A 23,512-nucleotide genomic window follows, 5' to 3' on the forward strand; every position below is an offset into this window, starting at 1 on the left:
AGAATTCTTTACCAATTGGGGGTCCCTGGGTGGCTCAGCAGCTCAGGACCTGCTTTTGGTCCAGAGCATGATCCTGGAGACCCGGGATCGAGTTCGGCGTCGGGCTCCCTGCATTGAGTCTGCCCGTGTCCCTGGGTCTCTCATGAATAAATAAATAAAATCTTAAAAAAGAAAAAGAATTATTTGCTAATTAGAGCCCCCAAACACCTCTTTTTTCCTTGTCCTGTAAATTCCTCACAAATGTATTGTCTCGTCTAAAACGTACAAAAACTGCCTGCCTAGGTCATTTTTTTGAGTCTTGATTTTATTATTGGGCTTTGTGGGCACATAACAAAGATTTGGGTTTTTTTTTCTTCTGTTAACTTGTCTCCTGTAAATTGAATTCGTAGTCCAGCCAGGAACACCCTGAAGGTAGAGGAAGAATTTTTCCTTCCAGGTAGTTGGCATAACTACCTTAGTGGGCAAGATCTTTTCATTTGTGGGGGCAACTGCTTGCCCCAGACACTGCCCCCACCGAGCTCCTGGGGCATCTGACAATACAGCTGGCAGCAGGTAAGATCAGCCTTCTGGAATCTGTCTGCAGGTAAGTTGGGTTTGTTGTTGTTGTTGTTGTTGTTGTTGTTGTTTTTTACCATGTCAGCCTTCTGGAATCTCTGTCTGCAGATTCCAGACTTCTGGGAATCTCTGTCTGAGTCTCAGAATGGTGAGAATCTTTTTTACTCTCTAAATTCAGATTAGCAGGAGAAAATATTGTGGACCTGGCTCCTTGGGCTTAGCAACTCTTAGGACAAATTTGGCAGCACACTCTTTGGTTGCTGATCCATTTTTGTCCCAGAGATTGTCTTTGTTGGTCTGTGTCTTCTGTGCCCTGTGTTCAAAAAAAGGAATTACCAAGGGCAGGCACACCCTAGAAGCCTGATTTTTCCAGCTCACCTCACAGACTGATCAGTTCACAGTTCTCACCAGACCAGGGTCTGTTGGAGCAAACTTTGCTGAGAGTTCCCTATATAAAAACCAGATGAAGTTTTTCCTTTTGTCTTGTTTTGTGTTCTAAGAGCTTGGCTTTGTGACCAATGAGAACATTGTCTCTGGTCTCCATCATCCGGAGGGTGCACTTACTGGGGTGCACCTTGGTGCCCAAATAGGCTAGGGATCCTAGACACTCAGTTACAAAAAGCACCCTCAAAAAAAAAAAAAAAGCACCCTCAGTTGAGCAGCTGCCTTCATTCACCTCAAGTCATGATCCCAGAGTCCTGGGATCTAGCCCTGTGTCCCCGCGTCAGGGTCCCTGTTCAGTGGGGAGTCCGCTTCTCCCTCTCCTTCTCTCCTGTTTGTGCTCTCTCTGTCACATAAGCAAAATCTTTCAAAACAAAAGGAAAAGCACACTCTGTCCCTCTGTGTCACCTCTCAGGAGAGTTTATCATAAGGAATCTGAGCCCATAGGGGGCACTTATCACCTCAACCTTTGTTGCAGGTTAGTGCTGACAAAATCCCATTCCCCTACTGCCCAGTGTCACAGATTAGTGGGTCTGTGACTGGAGGCATCTCAGATTTGTGGGAGACCAGAGACACAGTGTTCACCACATCATGCTTACCACTTATGAAACCAAGGTCTAAGAAAAGACTATTTTGTGGGAATAAACTTTTAGGTCAGGAGGACTTTATCATCTGTGCCTTCTCTGAATGCCACTTACATTTTTGGTTAAGCCATTAAAAAGCTTATTGGTTTGAGTCACTACTAAAATTAATAAGATCCTCTCCACCAATGACCAGATGATAGATCCTTTAAATTGGCTATATTTAAATAAGTAAATAAATATTCTTTATCGAGAGCTCTGAATTGTCTTATTAGAATAACTACTAACCTTAGGTGATGTGATATGGTGTGATGTGATGTGATGTGATGTGATGTGACGTGACGTGACGTGATGTTTGGGGTCTAGGAGTGAAGAGTCAAGAAAGGATTCTTGAGACGTCTTCAGTGCAGAAAAAAGATGGTTTTATTAAAGCATGGGGAAAGGACCTGGGGATAGAAAGAACTGCACTAGGGTTGTGAGGAGTGGCTGATTATGTACTTCTAAGTTGGGAGGGGGTTAGGGATAGCATAAGTGTCTAAGGAATTTGGGAACAAAATTTTGCAGGACCTTGAGAGGCTAGCTGCTGTTATAAGATCATTGACTACTGTCTAGTAAACCCTTCGTCATGAGACCCCTCACATGTGTATCAGTGGGCCATGTGCTTGGAGGATGATTGCCAACAGGGATCTTGGGGAAGTTTCCAAAGGGTTTTTTATATGGTAAAGTCTACAGGATCCTAGAGGTCAGGCTAATGTCAAGCTAAGGTTGCCTTTTGCCTTTAGCAAGGTATTAATGATGAAGTTTTGAAATATAGGTGAGGTTTAGTGGGGTGAGGTCCAGAGCCAACGACCAAGAAAGAATTCTTGAGACATCTTTGGTGCAAAATGGTAGTTTTATTAAAGCCCAGGGACAGGACCCGTGCGCAGGAAGAGTGGCTGCCCCGGGCCTGTGGGGGTGGCTAATTATATACCTGACAGTGGGGAAGGGTTTGGGGAGAGCATACTCTCTAAGGAATTTTGGAAATAAGGTTTCTAGGACCTTGGGGGGGCTAGCTCTTGTTGGGGAAAGGTCACTTATTACTGTCTAATAAAACCTGAGTCATGAGACCCTTCAGCTGTGTATCTGTGGGCCATGTGCTTGGGGGATGGTTGCCAACATGTATGTTGTGGGGTAGAGATAAAGGAACTTTCTAAAGGAATTTTTATATGTTAAAGTAGACTCACAGGCTCCCGGGGGTCGGGCTAAGATTGCCTTCTGCCCTTAGCAAAGTATGAACATCGAGGCAGTTGAGTCTGTAGAGGAATGTCACTCTGCCTATTTCAAGGACTTGTCAACGTGCTTTGTCCTCAGCTAGTCCTCTGTTCCCTCATCATTCACATGAGGCAGTTGAGTTCCTGGAGGAAGGTCACCCTGCCTGTCTTAAGTACTTGCGAAGGAGCTCGCAGTTGTAGGGAAATTTCATTTTTCCACATTTCTTTTGCCTTTGTTCTTCACATCATTAAGGGACTCCCTTGAAAAGATAAAAGAACAAAAATTCAACTTACGACAAATAAATGTCCACATCCAGTGAAAATTCACCTTCTTAAAATCTAGCCCCATTTGCCGGTTTTAACTTCCTTTTCCCTACAAGATTTGCAGACAGCACTCCAGCCTAACCTCTCGGTTTGAAGTATACAGTCTACTCTTACAAATGCTGAGAGCCAGAAAGTGAATTTAGCAGTAGCTCCTGGGACTCATGGTAGGGCTCACTTTGCTTTAATCAGGCTCTGGCAGCTTCAGGCATTTCTGTGCAGTGACCCTTACAGATGTATCTTACATACACACCCCACACACACAACCGTGAAGGATTCCTATCCCTTGACCAACAGCAGATCTTTTAAGTGGTAAAACCCTTGTTCCTCCACTTTCAGAAGATCCTACCAAATTTAGAAAAGAATTTTTATTTTCTTTTTTTTTTTTTTTTTTTTTTTTTTAATTTTCATTTATTTATGATAGTCATACAGAGAGAGAGAGAGAGAGAGAGAGAGGCAGAGACACAGGCAGAGGGAGAAGCAGGCTCCATGCACCGGGAGCCCGATGTGGGATTCGATCCCGGGTCTCCAGGATCGCGCCCTGGGCCAAAGCAGGCGCTAAACCACTGCGCCACCCAGGGATCCCGAATTTTTATTTTCTTATGTTTAAAGATTTTATTTTATTTTTTTAAGTAATCTCTAGACCCAATGTGGGCCTTACACTCAACCCCAAGACCAAGTCAAGTGCTCCATTCACTGAGCCAGCCAGGCAGGCGCCTCAGAGAGGATTTTTTTTTTTCTAATTAGTGGCTTTAAAAAAAACTTAATAAAGAAATTTTTGAGATAAATAAAAATTAATGGCTATTCACAACTGCACTCTCGGAGACCTTGACTGGCTGGGCTGGGTGCTCTTGTGGCCGGGGATTGATAGATAACGCTGCGGTTAATTTGGCCCTAGAAGAATGCCTCCCCTCCTTCACAGAAGAGACAGGACCAAAATTTCTCCGCAGCCCTCCTACAAATGATCTCCAAAAGGCCAATATTCAGAGACTAATAGAAGCCAACATTAAATTGTATACTCAAAAGGAAGGCTTTTGTTAAAATGCTTTATGGATTTTGCATAAATCTTTCAATTCCCATTTTTGCTAAAAATCTCCCTGGTTTAAGCAAAAAAAAAGTTGGGGCGCCTGGCTGGCTTAGTCAGTGGAGTATGTGACTCTTGGTCTTAAGGTTGTGAGCTTGAGCCCAGCACGGGGTGTGGAACCTACTTTTAAGGAAAAATTTTAAAAAGTAGGCCAATATTCTGATATTCAGGCAGTGCTTTGGGGAAATTAAAAACAATCACCTTTGTTTTGCAAATCTATCCGAAACCAGAAATACTACTCAATACTACTCTCAAAAAAGGTCAAAGCTCATCTACCTTTATTAATCTTAAAACCTCCTCTAGAGGGATCGATCCCTCGGTGGCTCAGCTGTTTAGCGCCTGCCTTCGGCCCAGGGCGTGATCCTGGGATCCCAGGATTGATTCCCGCATCAGACTCCCTGCCTTAAGCCTGATTCTCCTCCCTCTACCTGTGTCTCTCATGAATGAATAAATAAAATCTTTAAAAAAAAAAAACCCTCCTCTATTTCTCTCAAAATGTTTATAGATATTATATAGATCTATAATAATATAGATATTAAAGATCAGATTATTGGAACAGAATTGTCCTGTACTTAAGGGAAAAGAAAAGGTAAACTTTAGATGGCAAATACCCTGAAACTCGAAGGAAAAAAAAAAAACAACTTTCATTCCTTCTCAGTCCCTTAAAGTTATAAATCCTATTATATCTTTGAAATGTGAATATAGCATACCAGCGCCTGGAACAGAAGAAAAAAAGGGGGAGAGGAGGCCTTTTCAAAATACAAACTGCTATAAAGGCAGTTGAGTTCCTGGAGGAAGGTCACTCAGACCTAGCAGACCGGTTAGAAGTGCTCAGACTCTAGCACTTCTAATAACAGGCAGTTCTGCTCCAAATACCCACCTTGGGGGAAACTTAGATATGTTCTCTATGCCTTTTTGATATAAATTTTCTTTTTTTTTAAGATTTTATTTACTTATTAATGAGATACACAGAGAGAGGCAGAGACACAAGCAGAGGGAGAAGCAGGCCACAAGCAGGGAGCCCCATGTGGGACTCGATCCTGGGACTCCAGGACCACATCCTGGGCCAAAGGCAGGTGCTAAACCCCTGAGCCACCAGGGCTGCCCTGATATAAATTTTCTACCCTCATCTTCTCTAGGAACTAAGAGCCATTCTTCAAAATGCAAACTTCAGGAAAAGTTTTTTATCAGGAGAAAAAAAAAGAGGGGGGGGGTATTTGGATATCGGGTCTATAGTGTCCTCTTCACAAATATTAATAAAAACCAAAGCTTTAAAGTTTGGAGGCCAGACCCACGGTCCCTGAACCTGTTTTGAAAGCATAAGAAGCATGAGCAGAACTATAGTTGTATTAGTTGCATTATTAGCTCTGTCTTCTGTTTTGTTCTCTACCTATAATTAATGTTTTACGTACCCCTTAACCTCGTGCACGATGGATCATTACCTTTGCCTCTTTATCCCCACTCCCTGTTTATCCACTGCCTGGATAAAGTAATAAAGCTTTACTTCAAAACCTGTACCTCAGACATCGGTGTGTTGCACATCAGGTGCACAGGTTTGAGTATGGTAACAATTTTTGTTTGCATCTGTCTGGGTAGGACTATATATCTATATCTATACCTATTTATAGATTTATAGATATATATACCCAGTCATACCCAGATAGATTGATCGATTTGATATGAGATATTTTCTTTACCTCCAGATGGTGTTGCTAAAATTAATCTGTGATAGAGTTTTATTTACTTGGTTTGAAGGCAAATGCTTGTGTAAGATTTGGGCATTCTAAATTCTCAGAAAGTGAGAGACTCAAATATTTTTCGAATTCACATGATCTGGGAAAATATTTGGTACTAAAGCTAATTTAAGGTTGTTGGTTTAATTAAAATAGAAATGTCTAAATGTTATCAACATTAAAACTAAAACTTTGCTTGTAAATTCAGTAAATTAAAAAAAAAACCTAAAACTTTTATTCGGCCTGGATTTACTTAAAGTCAAATAAGTTGATGTGATCTCTGTTACAAATTAAAATAATCATAATAGCTTGAGGAGAGGGGCTCCTGGAGGGCTCAGTAAGTAGAGTAACTTGCAACTCTTGATCTCGGGGTTGTGAGTTCAAGCCTCAATTAATCTCAATTAAGACTACTTAAAGAAATGAAATCTGAAAAGGAATAATAATAGTAGCCTGAAAGCATGACTGACTTTGTTCGATGTCTCTTGAAGATTTTATGGATAATTTAAGCATAAATGTTAAGAACAAGTAAATTAAAAAGATGTGAAAAAGTGGGGAGGGGATGCCTGGCTGGCTCAGTCAGTAGAGCATGCGACTCTTGACCTCAGGGTTGTGAGTTCAAGCACCATGTAGGATGTGGAGCCTACTTAAAAAGGGGGGGGGGGGCGTTGAAGATTTTATTTATTTATTTGAGAGAGAGAGAGAGCACCAGTGGGGTGAAGGGGCAGGAGGAGAGAGAAGCAGACTCCCCGCTGAGCCAGACTGGGTTGGATCCCAGGATCATAACCTGAGCCAAAGGCAAAGGCTCAATTGACTGAGCCACCCAGGCACCCTTATAAGCAAACCTTTAAATAGTTTCCAAAATCTTCGATAACGTAAAACTTCGAAGTCGTACTAAGTTAAATGATGAGTTAAATTAAATTCATTGAATATCTGGGATCATTTCCAAATAGATTTTAAACATTAAGCACTAAAGCATAGGTTTATCTACTTTTGTCTTAACCACACAGAGAAACTAAAGATAAATTTGGGTCTGTTAGCAAAACCTTTTTTGTGCTTTATTAGAAGGTTATACTATGAAAAAAATCACAAGCTTCTGAATTATGAAATGTATTCATTAGTCAATCTAAAGAATTCTAATGTAACAGTTCACAATTGCTTCCTACTTAAGTTTCACTAGATATCAAGGTTTCCACGAGTTAAGAATTCTAATAAATATCATTAAAAGTACTGGGAAAATAAAGGAAATGATTTATTGCAAGGAAAGTAAGATACGTGTTTTTGGTTAAAAAAAAATCTGAGAAATGAAAAAATATTTTTGTTGAAGGAAAATAACTTTTTCTAAAGGAAGGCTAATTATTTAAAGGGGGAAAACTAGTGCAGCCCGGGTGGCTCAGTAGTTTAGTGCCGCCTTCAGCCCTAGGTGTGATCCTGGCGACCTGGGATCGAATCACACATCAGGCTCCCTGCATGGAGCCTGCTCCTCCCTCTGCCTGTGTCTCTGCCTCTCTCCTCTCTCTCTGACTCTCATGAATAAATAAATAAAATCTTAAAAAAAAAAAAAAAAAGAGGGAAAACTCAGGACAAAATCTGAATGTGGGGAAAAGAAGAGTTGTAAAAGCTTTGTTTTTTAAAAAAGCAAACACCTTTGGAAGGGAATTTTATGTGGTCAATAGTGGCTAAGGTTAAAATAAGTATATTTTAAGATGAGTTTTAATATCAAAAGTTTTGCTGTTACAAAATTAGAATTTTCTCTCTGCTAAAAGGGAAGTGTTTTATTAGATTATTAGTTTGCTTTTTATGTAAAAATTGTAAACAGTGTTTAACTTTAATGTAAGGAAAACAAAGATTCTGTGTTTTCTCTTTATCACATTTTTTATTATCCAAAAAACTGAGTCTTAATATCAAGAGCTAGGTTTTGCACACAACTATGTATCGTCAGTATTTTCCTTTGAAATCTTCTGTTATCACTTTGGTTAAATAAATATTGTTTCCTAAGGCTCTGTAATCCAATGACATGTTTAAACCTTTTGATATATTGATTTGATCAATGAAATGTTCATACTATGAATATATTTGACATACTTCCCCAAATCAAATTCTAAAATAAAGTCTTTTGACCACAATCTAAATGAAATGTTCCAGAGGGAACATTTCAAGAATGTTGTGAGGGGCGTCGAGCTGGCTCAGGGCAGTAGAACCTGCAACTCTTGATCTAGGAGTTGTAAATTTGAGCCCCAGGCCCCAATTTGACTGTAGAGATTGCTTAAAAATAAAATCTTTAAAAGAAAACAATTTGTAAAAATGAAACTAATTTGGCTTGTTATGTTAAATCACATGGGAAGTGATGTCAAATAAGTGATACTAAACCCTCTTAGATTATGTTTGTATAGATATTGTATTAATATAAGTGTTCTAAAAATTGAATAAAACTCTTGGGGATCTGATATGTCCTAACATGTTATAACTTTGTCATATGTCATAGAAATAAGATTTTCTTATCAATTGCATCATAATGGACTCTATTTTTTAAAAAGATTTATATACTTATTTATTTGAGAGAGAGAAGGATAGAGCATGAGCAAGGTGAAGGACAGAGAGGGAGAGGGAAAAGCAGACTCCCCCCTCAGCAGGGAACCCAGCGTGGGACTCAATTCCAGGACCCAAGGATCACGACCTGAGCCAAAAGCAGACACTTTACCAACTGAGCCACCCAGGCACCCCTGTAATGGACTCTCATCAGATCTTTGACTGTGGTCATTACATCTTATTTACAGACAATTATAGTTTTACTCGGATGCTTTTATAAGAAACTTTGCAGATGTGCTTCAGTGAGACTCACGGGAAGAACTCTGGATACGGGTTACTTATAACCCTAAGATCATTTGACTGAAATAAGAATTTCTGGAACTAGTCGGAAAACTGGATTCAAGAATTCAAGAATTATTCAAGAATTATCTTATTCAAGAATTAATAAGACTGAATAAATGGAGAAAGATAATTATAATTTTGCCACATTTTTGTTGAAAACATCGCTGATTTTTTTTAATGTTTTGTTTTTCCTGACTTAACACATTTTTTTCCTCTCTCTCTTTTTTTTAAGATTTTATTTATTTATTCACGAGAGACACAGAGAGAGAGAGACAGAGACAGAGGCAGAGGGAGAAGCCGACTCCCCGCTGGGAGCCCAGTGTGGGGGGGACACCCACAATCCCAGGACCCCAGGATCATGACTAGAGCCTAAGGCAGACTCTAACCGCTGAGCCACCCAGGCGCACCCCAAGAAAACTTTTTTCTCTTAAGCTGTGGCTTACAGCAATCTGATAAAATATTCTTTGTAAACAAATATGAAACATTTGTCTTTTTCTCCCTACCTGAACCCTCCAGATTTCAGAAATTCTCTCAGTGAGTGTTCTTTCCTTTATGGCAATCATAGTTATTTGCATAAGTGCAGTAAGAATCTGTTCTTATAAGATGACACCATTGGAAAGAAACACTGAGGTGTTTTGTTTTTTTTTTAACCAAGGCTTTACTGGAATGTCATGTTTGAGAGAGACATCCATAGTCTCAGATATGACCAGACAGCTTTAAGGAACTCAGGTTGACTTGATGGAGCCAACAAAGCCCCTTGGAAATACCAGCCTGGTACCTTCTTACAGGGTTCCCAGCAGCCTCACCAGGGAGTAAGGAAGGTCACTTCCTGGCAGGTGCAGGAACCTCAGAATAGACTGGGGACCTCTAGAAGAGAGGAACTAACCCAAATCTATAGGTATTGCAGGCGAAGTATGATGGCAAGTGTTTGGCTTGGCTTCTGGCCTTGAGAGGCTATTAAAAGTTCAATCTAGAGATTCCTTATGAAAAATTCCAATAAAGCAGATTTAGAAGATCCTGTACAGTCAACTGCTATTCTTGCTGCACTTATGTCAATAATCAAGCCCAGCTGTTGTTGTTTTTTTAACTAGACTTAATTTTTAAACAAATCAGTCCTGATTTTTTTTATCTTTGGTAAAAATGAGGGTGATGATAGAGAGAAATATGTTTCATTAAAACCCCAATGTAAATATTAAATGCTGATATCACTCATATACTGAACTAGATCCTGATTTCTTAGAATTTCCTCCAATGGCTGGCTACAAGTCTCCAACCAGCGTTTAAAAAATGTTTCTTCTACCTTCTGAGTTGGATTCATTTAAGAAGTAAAACTGAAAAAAAAAAAAAAAAAAAAAAGAAGTAAAACTGCCCTTTTTCCTCAAGCCCTGCAAACTACATATGACCACCCCAATGCAAACTTCAGAGAAATCACAACTCCTGCATAGAGGATCGTCATCCCTGCTGCTCTGTGAGCCTTTAGAAAATCACCAGAGACACTCGAACTACAAACCAGGCAAATCTGTCAAATAGTCACAGCTTGCTCTTGCTCTCTCTGAAAATGCTTCGAGCCTGACATCTGGAAATCTTGACTGCCCGTCCTAAAAACTCACAAACTGGATTATAATTTGATCCCAATTATTAGCCACCATTTTTCTTTTATTCTATAGATGGGCCTCTTATGGATCACCTGATTGTTTAAACCATAGGCCTTATTTTGAGAACATACCTGCTTCATCACCTCCTGAAGTGAATCTAACGAAACTGATCTATTCTCAGAACTGAGACTGATTCAATAAGACGGAACAATCTACCAGTTCAACTTTTAACATGTGAAACTCCCAGGGAAGTTTCCGAGGGGAAATTGTAGGGGCCAAGGGTAGGCTGCCCCGAATTACGTCACTTGGTCATATTGATTATTTTAAATAAAGGTTACTTAAGAGACAGTCTGCAAGAAGGACTCTCAGGCCCTCCTCCTCCCCTGAAAGCAGGAAATAAATCTTCCATGTGAAAGGTGCCCTCTCTATTCTAAGAAGAAACATCTTTATCACCAGAGAAAGGGACAAAACTTGTTACTTTGTTACTGACCTGCTGCATCAGCCTAAATTCTGCTTAGAATTCCTTACTAGTTAAAGCTCCCAAACACCTGTTTTCTTTATCCTGTGAATTCCTCACAACCCTATTGTCTCTTTGTCTAAAACATATAAGATCACCTGCCTTGGTCATTTCCTTGGGTCTCCATTTCATTAATGGACCTCCACGCACTTAAAATAAAACTTGTTTTTTTTTTTTTCTCCTCTTAACCTGTCTCCTGTAAATTGAATTCTTAGTCCAGTGGGAAGACCTTGAGGGTAGAGGAAGAATTTTTTCTTCCTGACACCCTGCATTCATTTTGTTTATATGGGCTCTCAGAGCATGTGAAATGAGGCAAAATGAGGCCCCTGACAAACTCCATCAGGGGCCTCATTTTGCCTCATTTCAGTGTTTAATCTCCACTCAAAGGTGAGCAGGGGATGTAGGTTTGCTCAGTGGGCATGCTCCATCCTTCTTCATGAATAAATTCCCCCCTTTTCTTCAATATGTATGTAATACCAACCTTTATTTATTTTTTAATTTATTTTAAGATTTTATTTAGTTATTCATGAGAGACACAGAGAGAGAGAGAGAGACAGAGACATAGACAGAGGGAGAAGCACGCTCCATGCAGAGAGCCCCATCCGGGACTCGATCCCTGGACCCAGGGATCATGCCCTGAGCCAGAGGCAGACGCTCAACCACTGAACCACCCAGGTGCCCCAATCTCAACCTTTATAAGGTCTTGTTCTAAGCTCAGGTTGTGGAGACAGATTTTTTGAGCCAGCCTCCCATCTCCTTGCTTGGCCGTTTTGCAATGGAGCTTTTTGCAAATGACTGGTGTGACACGGGGTTTTGCTTTCCATCGAGGGGGGCAAGCAAACTTGCCAGTGCCAACAGCTCAGGCCCACACACAGAGCTCAGACAGCTCTTCAGCAAAAGCTGAAAGGGAACCAAAACCATGGCTAAATAACAAAATTCCACCAAGTAAATGTGAAGATCTAATTGGCTTTATTCAACGGTTCATGAATTAGGCTGCATCCCATCTAGGACGTAGACAGGTGCTCCAAGGGGTTGTACAAAACGGAAGGTTTTTGTGCAAGGACAATAGGGGCAAGAAAGTTATACACAAAAGAAGACTTGTGGGGATCCCCAGGTGGCTCAGCGGTTTAGCACCTGCTTTTGGCCCAGGGCATGATCCTGGAGTCCCAGGATCGAGTCCCATGTCGGGCTCCCTCCCTGCATGGAGCCTGCTTCTCCTTCTGCCTGTATCTCTGCCTCTCTCTCTCTCTCTTTATGTCTATTGTGAATAAATAAATCTTTCTTTCTTTCTTTTTTTTTTTTAAAGAAGACTTTTTCCAGGTGAGGCCACTTTCTAGGGGGAAAGGCAAAATGTCTTTCGCAGATTACCTCATCTTTCTTGGTAGGGTAGAGAGGACCCAGGTGGCCAAATCATTGACAGTGAGTGAAAAATTACTAGATTACTTTTTTTTTTAATTTCATTTATTTATTCATGAGAGACACAGAGACACAGGCAGAGGGAGAAGCAGGCTCCATGCAGGGAGCCCGACGTGGGACTTGATCCTGGAGACCCGGGATCAGGCCCTGGGCTGAAGATGGTGTTAAACCGCTGAGCCACCCAGGCTGCCCGGATTACTAGATTACTAACTGCCAGTTTAGGGCCACACTTCTGGGCGGGAGTGGGAGGTTGACATTGCCATTAGGTTATATATAAAGCCTCGGGCAGCCCGGGTGGCGCAGCGGTTTGGCACTGCCTGCAGCCTGGGGTGTGATCCTGAAGATCCAGGATCGAGTCCCACGTCGGGCTCCCTGCATGGAGCTTGCTTCTCCCTCTCCCTGTCTCTCTCTCTCTCTCTCTCTGTGTGTGTCTCATGAATAAATGAATAAAATCTTTAATTAAAAAAAAAGAATATGGGGGATCCCTGGGTGGCTCAGCGGTTTGGCTCCTGCCTTCGGCCTGGGGCATGATCCTGGAGTCCCAGGATGGAGTCCCACATCGGGCTCCCTGCATGGGACCTGCTTCTCCCTCTACCTGTGTCTCTGCCTCTCTCTCTCTGTGTGTGTCTCTCATGAATAAATAAATAAAATCTTAAAAAAAAAGAATATATATTAAGCCTCCAGTTTGGGAAGTCAGTCTAAATGGGGCCTGTGTGTATCTTAAAATTTTATTTTTTTATTTTTTTATTTTTTATTTTTTTTAAAATTTTATTTTTAAGTGATCTCTGTATCCAACATGGGTCTCAACCTTACAACCCAGAGATCAAGAGTCATTGCATGCTCACTGACTGAGCCAGCTGGGCATGCCCCCACCCTCATGGTTTTTTTGTGTTGTTGTTTTTTTTAAGATTTTATTAAGACCTGATCCCAGCACCCCAGGATCAGGACCCCAACTCAAGACAGATGTTTACCACTGAGCCACCCACGCATCCTTGGGTTGTTTTTTTTTTTTTTCTTAACACCATGTAGGAGAGGCAAAATTTTACCTTTACCCTCTTCAAGTTTTTTCAGCAGAAAATTAAATGACACAAGGTCAACAGAAGAAAACAATATATGTATGTATTTATTTATTTTTAAAGATTTTATTTATTTATTCATGAGAAAGAGAGAGAGAGGGGCGGAGACACAGGCAGAGGGAGAAGCAGGCTTCTGCAGGGAGCCTGATGTAGGACTCCATCCTGGGACCCCAGGATCACGCCCTGGGCCAAAGGCAAGCACCAAACTGCTGAGCCATCCAGGGATCCCTCATAAATGTATTTAATACAAGTTTCATGTGATATGGAAGCCTTCGTAAGAAACGAAGACCCACAGAAATGGCAAAATCTACATGCTTTTAGGTTGAACACAGAGAAACAATTGTGGGAAGGTAAATTATGTGGGGAGGCTTAAGGACGATAGCTATTTTAGAAAGGTCTATACAAAAAAAATTTAAAAAAATAAAAAGGTTTATACAGAATTCATACCTATTTTTTAAGATTTTATTTATTTCAGGGACACCCGGGTGGTTCAGTGGTTAAGCGTCTGCCTTCAGCCCAGAACATGATCCTGGAGTCCCCGGATCAAGTCCTACATCGGGCTTCCTGCATGGAGCCTGCTTCTCCCTCTGCCTGTGTCTCTGCCTCTCTCTTTCTGTGTCTTTCATTAATAAATAAATAAAATCTTTAAAAAAATTTTATTTCAGAGAGAGAGCGTGTACGAGCTCATAGGGAAGAAGGGCAGAGGGAGAAGCAGACCCCCAGGATCAAGACCTGAGCCAAAGGCGGATGCTCAACCACTGAGCCACCCAGGCGTCCCTGAGAGTTGACCATCCTTAAACTGCTTTGTGCTCACTACTTTCCTTCTGGCTCTTCCTTCCAGTGCACTCCTTACGTAAATCTTTCAGTAAATCTTTTGTGGGGAATCCAAGAACTGAAGCCTCCCTTCACACAATGCAGACTCTCCCACCAGTAACTTTTAAGAAAAAGGAAAGTCAGAGTGATTTTTTTTTTATGAGAACCAAGATAAAAGAGATAATAGATAAAATTAAATTTCCTGGGACACCTGGATGGCTCAGTGGTTGAGCATCTGCCTTCGGCTCAGGGCGTGATCCTGGGGACAGGGATCGAGTCCTACATCCCTGTATGGAGCCTGCTTCTCCCTCTGCCTGAATCTCTGCCTCTCTCTCCCTCTCTCTCTCATGAATAAATAAATAAAACCTTTAAAAAAATAAATATCCTTACACCTTACAGCCTATTGATAAATTTGTGAGACAAGCAGAGTGTGACATTCCTCAAGAAATTCACCACTTCCTTAATGCTAATGCTTTGCCAGAGGCAAAAAGCAACCTTGGCCTTGAGGATAGCCCAGACAGCCAGGATCCCGTTAGTCTTCCTTAACATATGAAAATCCTTCTGGGGTCACCTGGCAGGCTCCGGCAGAAGATTACCTGCCTCATCAGCTCCGGGCTGGACATGAAGTGTAGGCCCCACATGAAGTGTAGAGATTACTTAAAATTTAAATCTGAGTGACCGCCTGGGTGGCTCAGTCAGTTAAGTGTCTGCCTTCAGCTCAGGTCATGATCCCGGGGTCCTGAGATGGAGCTTCGCTTTGGGATCCCGTCAGTGGGGAGCCTGCTTCTCCACACCCTGCTCATTCTCTCTCTCAAAGAAAGAAAGAAGGAAAAAAAAAATCATTCTAAGAAATGCTAAAAAATAAAATCTAAGCACAAAAAAATCCTTTTAGAAACTTCCTCTATCTCTACTCACTCCCCAGTTTAAAAGTAATCAATTGCTCCTCAAAATCTGTACTATATGGATGGAGCTTTCTGTGATTTGTCCTGCATAACTGCCCGCCCTCCGACCTGTAGGGGTGCAGGCAGGCTGAGAAATGTCGTTTGTGAGACTCCGGAGGCATCAGTGACCTTGGGAGCCTGGTTATTTGAAATATGTTATCTGGCCTCCAGGTCAGAACTGGTCCTTCTGTTTTCAATGCCAAGAGCTATAAATCTTGCCCCACATCCCCTCCTGCTCCAGAACGGGCTGGCTCCTGGGAATGGAACCCAGGGAGGGGAGGCAGGCTCCATAGCCCAGTCTCCTTGAAAATGTAAAAACATGATAACATAGAGATGCAGCTCTCTCCAAACTGCAAGTAATCGGAAAAAAATGGAACAAACGTTTAACTTCAAACCCTGTCATTTGTCCTATAAATATGGCCCTTATGGGGATGGTCAGTGGGAAGTCTCGCTGGAAGGGAAGACACTGCCCAGCCTTTCAGCCCCCACCCCTGCCCAGCTGCCTCCACCCAGGCCTCCCCAGCACTCTCATTTACTGATATTACCCTCATCTACTTGTGGATTTCCCTTTCTTTCTGCTTCTATTAGTTTTTTTTATAATATCAATAAGGTGTTTTTCCCATTCCAAACCAAAAGCACGGCTGCCGTGAATCTTTAGAACACAATCCCAGGGCAGCTCTTTCTGCCTAGGCGCCCTGTCGCTCTGCTTTCATAAAAACCCCTTTTTGCACCAAAAATATCTCAAGAATTCTTCCTTGGCCGTCCCCCTCAGCCCACATCACATCCATTTTCTTGCATTTGCAGTTTTTCGAGTGCCTTTAACTCAAAATAGTGTGTCAGAGTGGCATCTTCTGGGGTGGCACGACCTGCGCTCCTGCATTCACATTCGCAGCTGTGGTCATCCGGCTCCCCAGAGTGGCTTCCTCCGTAGAGGCTGAAGCTAAGGGCTACGCTCACAGGTGGGGGATTCACGAGCACCTATATTGTTGTTGTTGTTATTATTATATAACAAATTTGTCAGGTTTCCCGGGGGTCAGTGGAGAGGTTGAAGACCGCAGAGCCAGGCAGTAGGGTCGAGCGTGCTTTAATAGGAAGCGCCCCCGGAGGCCCGAGCCGGGACAGTGTGCAGGCGGATAAGGAGGCGTTGGCGGGAAGAGGGGGGTAGGGGGGCTTAGGGTACGTGGCCTCGAGGCGTCCCTCCTTGTTCCGGGGCTGGTTGTCTTTATCTGGGCGGGTCCCGGCCAGTCACAGGTGGTTGGAGATTGGGCAGGTCCTGGGAACTTGTCAGGAATGATTGACGTGGCGTATAGGGGGCGAGGGCTGGGTTGTCGGAAGGTCGTTGGCCCTGGGTCGGCCGTTTTGAGGTCCCCAGCCTCGCCAGCCCAACAAAATTTAAATCAGGATGCTACCCAAAACGCCACTGCAAAAACACAAATTAAGCCAGATGAGCTTCCTCTTGGACGCAAGCCTCGCGAACGCGCTCCGCGCATCATTTCAGCAGCCTCCACCCTGCCCTGGGGGCGTGGCCAGCACCAGCGGCCCCGCCCCCGCGGGACTTGTGGCCACGCCCTCCCCACGCCGGCCCCGCCCCGCGCGCGGAGCATGCTGGGAGGCGGCCCGCTCGCCACGCCCACCCGCCGGGCCGGGCTCCCAGCTTGGTGCGCAGAGCCCGCTGGGAGGTGGGTGGGTGGGGGCGGGGTAGCGGGCGGGTTGCCCTGGCAACGGGCGACGCTGTCAACGGACGGCCAGGCTCGCGGGGGCCGTTAAGCCCGGGCGATCCGACCCGCCACTGTGCCCCGGGCCTTCTTAGGGTGCGGAGGGTCTCGGTTAGGGTGCGGCGGCCCCCGAGACGGAGGAGCAGGCGGGAAGGGAAGGGTCTGGGGGCACAGGCGGGGGAGGAGCCGCCCGCCGCGCCCACCGGGCGAGGGGAAGAAGCTCCCCGGGGCCTTGAGCCGAGAGTCCAGAATCTCGGTGGAAAGAACCAAGTGGGGCCCCCAGAAAGAGGGAAGGAAAGGGGAAGGGCGGGGGAGGACAGGAAGGCTTGTGGACTCCGGTGAAAAGGAGGACGGGGAAGGGGCGATGGGAGAGACTGAGCTGGGAGCTCTATGGCATCATTCATTCCCCAGCCTCTTAAAGCCAACTATCATGAAACAACCCTAACAGACTCCTACCTATTTTCAGAATTGGTAGCGAAAGACCGGTGGGGTGGGGGTGGGGGTGGAAGGGGAGGGATATAGAGAAATTTTTTAAATTTTTAAAAAATTTTATTTTTTGAGAAATTTTTTTAAAAAGCTCTTTTGACCTGAATCAAGAGCCTGGTTCTGGAAGAGACCTCGGAGGTTGCTTTCACATGTAGTTGGAAGTCTGACCACAGTTCTTTTGGTGCCTAAAGTTCCCTCTTACCCACCCTGAGACTTACCTTTGGGAGACTTCCCTTCTCACATAAGAAGGGTCAGAAGGACAATGGCAACGCAAGGAAGGGATGCCAGTGGGAGGATGTGAGGGAGAGGACACCATGGGGAGCCTGAGGAGGAGGAGACACTGATTTTAAGAGAAATCTGTGTCATGAACACCGCTTCCCATTTCAGGAACTCTGAGTGTGGTGGATCAAGTGTGGCCCAAGAGGAGGGGCTCAGGAGGAGACCCCTCTGGGGTAATTCTTGTCAACAGGGAGACTTCACATGGCACCCACTTCTTGCCTCGACCTCCCCCATCTGCCCGTCATTTGTTCATGCTTTGTTCATCCTTTGCCGGGGTGCCGTAGGGTCTCAGCTCTCCTCCCTCAGGGAGGATGATGGTGGACTTGTCCCTATGGACTGGGTTATGATATTAGGTGAATGACCCCTGTGCCTGTGTCCCAGTACCGCTGATTACGCCAGGAAATATCCCAATGGGGAGGTTATTGAGCTCCCAAAGTTTTCAGAGGCTGCTTTGTCGTCTGTAAAATAATCACAGCTCTGCCCCCTCCTGAAGTTGTTATAGAGACCTAATGAGAGACGGAAAGTGCCTTTAAGGGGGTGGGTGAGGCAGCTCAAATACAAGGATGTGGTGCCAGAAAGCTCCATCCACACGGTTTGTGGAGTCACTTGTGAAAGAAGAGACTAGAACCAACTTGCTGGGGCTGTGGCCTGCTACTACCACCCTCCTCACTGCCCCATTTGCCTGGAGGGCCAGGTCAGCTTGACCGGCTGCCAGTGTTTGCCCTCATTCTCCCTGGCCCTGCTGAGTCCAGAGACCTAGATTTGAAACCTGGATCTAAAAAAAGAAAAAAAGAAAGAAAAAAAAAGAAACCTGGATCTGTCACTTACTAGCTGAGTGATCTTGGGCAAATCATCTCAGCTTCCCTGCTTAAATAGAGCTAAGGTGGCCCGTGAATGAAACCATAGAAACTAAGGCATTTCTTCTGCCTCCTGAAGGAGGCCCCGCTGTGGGGGAGGAGCCCTGGCTGGGAATCTGTTAGAGACAGTTGTTTTGTCACCAACTGAAATGGCCTTGGTTTGACAAAGCACTGCAGCTCTCTCGACCTCACCAACTGCCTTGACCTCATCCCTCATGTCATGCGGTCACTTTCAATACTGTCACCTCCTTCAGCCTTAGCATTAGCCTTGGCCTCAATTTCTTCATGTATGACTTGGGGTAATAATCTGTAGGAATCAGTAAGCTTAGGATAAGGAAGCTCTTCCGACACGTTACAGTTTAAACATGTTAAGTGGGCCATTCGGTTCTAGAGAGCGGCAGATGGCATGGCATGAGAACAGAGCCAAGGAGAAAGTTTGGGGTCCCATGAATAGCTGACCAACAGGCACTGGGGGATATTGAGTCATAAGTGAAGGGATGGTTGGAAAAGGAGGCTGAATAGAAAACCAGTTGTCAACTCACTCAAAATGCTAAGGAGATTCTTTTTTACATAAAGCAATGATTTAGCTCGAGAAAGGAAATGAACTTTAGAAACAAATGCCACAAACATCACCAAGTCAAGAAAAATACCCTGACATTTTTATTAACTGCCAGACATACCTTCACCTTTAAAATATTCCCTACTTCCGTATTTTTTGACAGCAGATCACCTTTTTATGTGATCACGATTTTATAATCTTTCCTACAGAGTGAATAGAAAGATAATTCCATCTTTCCTTTGGCAGAAAGTGTCCCTGGAAGCCAACTATGAGCTAAGATAGCTATGATTAAGTAGATCCACAAGTGACTTCAAAGCACATAATCCCACTCAAACCCATCCATTAAGGATCCCCCCGATTTTACCTCCCCACCCCACCCCACTGCCCTGCCTTAGTCACATCCAAAAAAAACCCCACAGCTCCTCCCACAGGACATGTGTGACGGAATTTGCAACGGAAAGAGTGAGTGGCCCTCAACCAACTCGGAAAAATAACTTCTGCAAATTTTCCCAATGCGTCTTGACAACTGAAAGTATTGCTGGGGCCCCTCTCAGGGCAAAGGGAGGCCTTGACAGCTTTACCACCTCTGCTCTGAATAACTGCAGCTGTACATGGCCCGAGGTTAGCACCTGAAGAGTTCAAGGGAAGCTAGCACAAGCCTTTGAACGATCCTGGGAGCTGGCTGGTTTACTCTTAGTTTTGGCTAATTTTGTGTAGACGTAGATAAGCTACACCACCCCACTCACCTGCCACACACCCAGCAGGGAAGTTCCCAGGATTAGATTTCCTCCTCCCCTCTCAAAGAACCCTCACCTGCATGGGAAGAGGGTCCTTGGTTCTCCCTGCTGAGCCCACCCCTCTCTCTCTTGCACACATGTGGGTGGTCAAGCTGACCTTTGAACCACAGGTGCTCTTCCTGAAAGGGCAAGAAAAGTCAATTAGGGTCCTAGACAGTCCTTTCAGAACCCCAGACCACCTCCCCTCTTCCCCACCTATCCTAAAACAGGATTGTTGAATGGAGCTGTAGAAGACTCATGCATAAGGCATCCACAAGTATAAAAAAATACATGTCAGCAGGGGTGGGGAAACGGGAGAGAAAAAGCATAGAAGAAGAAGAGGAATTAGAAAAAAGAGGGAAGGCGGTGGCCTGGAAAGGGGGCAGGCGGTGGGAGGAGGGTGCAGAGCCGCTCTGGGCCGGGAAGGGGGCAGGTGCCCTCTCCCTGCTGCTGCGCCTGAGGCCAGTACTGCCCAGCACTGCCCTGCCTGCCCAGTTAACTTGCCCAGTGCTGCTGGGGGAAGCCTCCTACTTGACCTCTCTGGGCCCCAGTCTCGCCTTTAAAGTAGAACTGCTACTACCTCCCTCACAGGGTTGTTGTGAGGATAACACGAGGTAATGTCTGGGGAAATTGCTTGGGAAATTGGGAAAGGCCGCTTGCACAGGACCCTCTTATAATCCTTTCGACCAAAGGGGAAAAGTAGAGTCAGGGGCCCTGGAGCTGGGCCTGGGCCTTGCCTCCTCGGGATACCACCCTAGCCTTTACTCAAAGCTGACCCTGCCTTAGGCGGAGTAGCCCTGCTTGACAACTCTCCACACCCCGGTGCAGGTGGGCGCCCCCGGAGACAGCACTGACGGTGGAGTCAGAGACTCTGAGCTTGGTTTGTGGCCGATCCAGGGCCTGAGTCCCGACTGGCCAAGGCCCATTGGAGAAGCCTGGAAAACTGAGGAGTTGCTGTTCTGGTCTAGCCAGACCTCATCTGCTTTGGGGAGCCCAGCCTGCTTCTCCCAGGGGCTGCAGAGAAAGGGACCAGGGGAGGCCTGGGACCAGGATGAGGACAAAAGTGCATGCAAGAGGATAGGCAGCAGAGACAGTGACAGGGAGGCCCAGGGCTGGAGCCAAGGGGTCCAATTCAAAGCCAAAGTTTCCTTTCAGGCTGTGCGCCCACGGATCCACATGTCACCACTGCCCAAGGACCCAGCTGCAGGGTGGTGGGTCCAAGGCACCCTAGGCCTTTGCAGGCCTGCTTGATTGTTTCCCTGACTTTCCTCCAGATGACACCTGCTGCTAGCTCTTCCATCCCCCCTCCTGCTCCCCACACTGCCATATCTCTGGCACTTCCAGGGTGCACAGAGGGCGCTCTTTAAGAAGCAGAAAAGCTCCCCTGAAATGGTAGTTTGGGATTCATTTCCAGCCAAGAAAATGGGTGTCGGGTTCCGTGGATGGGCTGACCGAGGTCGGGGGAGCAAAGCAGAAGCTAACCGCAGCATGGATGATGAAAAGGAAGAAGCCAGACCAGGGGTGTGGGAAGGCATGGGACCAAGCAGGAGAGCTTGTTCCTCAGCTGACTGCTCAGGTTTTGGGGTGAGAGAGAGCCCTTCGCCAGTGGGCAGTTTGCTCTGCTTCACCCCCAATCAGAGAGCAGGCCCTGCTGGGCACCCACATGGCAAGACAGACCGGTACCCAAGAGAGGACCTGAAGAAGCTGGATTGAACGGGCCGGGCCAACTTTGTTTTCCCAAACTCATGGGTCCATGATATTGCTGCTGCTTGCTGAACAGAGTAGGTGGTGAGGCTGGGTAGGGAGTGAAAAGGTCCCCCAGGGAAGCAGAGGCTGTGACCCGTTCCATCCACACCTGATTTGGGGATTTAGTTTTAGATTTCCCCCTTGGCCTTTGGACGGGTGAAAACCCGGTGTTTTTTTTTTTTTTTTTTTTTTTTAAGATTTTATTTCTTCACGAGAAACAGAGAGAGAGAGAGAGAGAGAGAGAGAGGCAGAGACACAGGCAGAGGGAGAAGCAGGCTCCATGCAGGGAGCCCGATGCGGGACTGGATCCCAGGACTCCAGGATCACACCCTGGGCTGAAGGCGGTGCTAAACCGCTGGGCCACCAGGGCTGCCTGAACCCAATGTTCTTTTTTTTTTTTTTGAACCCAGTGTTCTTGAGCTCCAAGGACACACTGGACCCCACACTAAGGATTCTCTCGCTACTCTTTCCCATCCTAAATTAGGTCCAACCTCAAAATCCAAATTTGGCTCAGAGGTGCAAAGAAAATGACAAAGATACTGTAGCGAAAAAGTCAACATAGAAATGCCCTCTCTCATTATGAATTGCCCAGGGTAAACATCCAAATTTAAGAAATTAAATCCTCTTGCCCTTTTACAAATTAAAAATCAATCAATCAATCAATCAATCAATCAATCCCCTTGCCCTTTTAGGTTCAAGTTCAAAGAAATAAAAACTGAAAGTCGTAAAGGCAAAGGATGAAAGCCCGAAGCACTTCACAGTGAGCCTGGCTGGCTGTCAAAGCCCAGGGCTGTGAACCGCCCAAGGCCCCATGCCCGCCCACCCGCCCAGCAGGCATAGGGTCCTCCTCTCCAGCTCAGCATTTTAATTAGCCTCTCGTGGTGTGTGTGAGCGCGCGCGCTCGGCTTTTACAAGATCCTGAGTTACTAGGATGGAGTAGGTGGTGACATCCGCAGAGCCCTGCCCGCCCTGGGGACATCCCCAGGGATGCAGGCTGCCGGCGGTCCCCAGAAGCCAGTGATCGGCCCGTGTAGGCACCTCTTCCCACTGCCTCAAGACCCTGGTAGAAATGCCCCAGCAGCCATGGAAGGAAAGTGGACTGAAAAGAGTGATGGACCAGGATGCCACGCCCCGGGAGTCTGGCCCCGCCGAGTTAGCTTTGGGCGGCTCAGCCTGTTGGGGGGTGCAGGGAGCAACTTCCACCCTCCTCCTCTGAAGCAGCTGTGCCACTCCATGGGGCTCCGTGGCGGCTTCTTCCAGGAGCCTTGTCATGTGTTTCCCACCATGTGCTCCTGGCCTTGAGTGGCACTTGTTTCTGCGACACAGTTTCCAGGGGGCCGGGGTCTGTCTCCACTGTGTGCACAGTTTCCGGCTGCAGGATGGCTCGGCTGCGCCCCTAGCAGGTGCACTGTGCTGGTTCCTGACATTGGTTTAAAATCCCTTTTCTTCACCACACCAAGGGCTAGCTGTTTTTGTTGGCTTCCAGTGCCTTCCATCCTTTAACAGTTTGCTCGCTGGTCCAAACTTTTACTTTTTGCTGACCTATTCCTTTAGATTTTGTCTCTTAGGGTGTCCCATGGCGATAGAAAAACCAGTCAATCTCAAGTTTGTCCCAAGTATCCACTGTTGAAACAATCCCATGGCTCGACCCAGGGGAGGCCAGTCAGTGGTCACTCTGCCTGTAGTTCTTCTCTTGACGCCTGGGTCTGCCCCTCTCTGGTAGAAAGGGTTCAGCAGAGCCTTCCTGGAGCCTGCCCCATACATTTTAAGACATTCTCCCTAAGGTTCTGAGCAATGCCCAGACCCCCATGTACACAAAGTGCACACTAGATCTCCGGTATTTGATGTTGGTCTTCCCGTCCTGGAATCTGCTCAGATCCTCTATGGCCTCTTCAGAGCTGCC

General features: G+C 45.4%; 1 long non-coding RNA gene across 1 annotated transcript; it reads right to left on the reverse strand.

The window, feature by feature from the left end:
• Positions 1-587: 587 nt before the first annotated feature.
• Positions 588-19,421, reverse strand: LOC118352345 (uncharacterized). Its single transcript, XR_004809289.2, has 3 exons — positions 17,611-19,421; positions 14,847-16,611; positions 588-3,087 (listed from the first exon to the last, which is right to left on the reverse strand). It is a non-coding gene; the product is annotated as an uncharacterized LOC118352345 (long non-coding RNA).
• Positions 19,422-23,512: the final 4,091 nt, after the last annotated feature.

Source organism: Canis lupus, chromosome 26, assembly GCF_003254725.2.
Source record: "Canis lupus dingo isolate Sandy chromosome 26, ASM325472v2, whole genome shotgun sequence".
Taxonomy (NCBI): domain Eukaryota; kingdom Metazoa; phylum Chordata; class Mammalia; order Carnivora; family Canidae; genus Canis; species Canis lupus.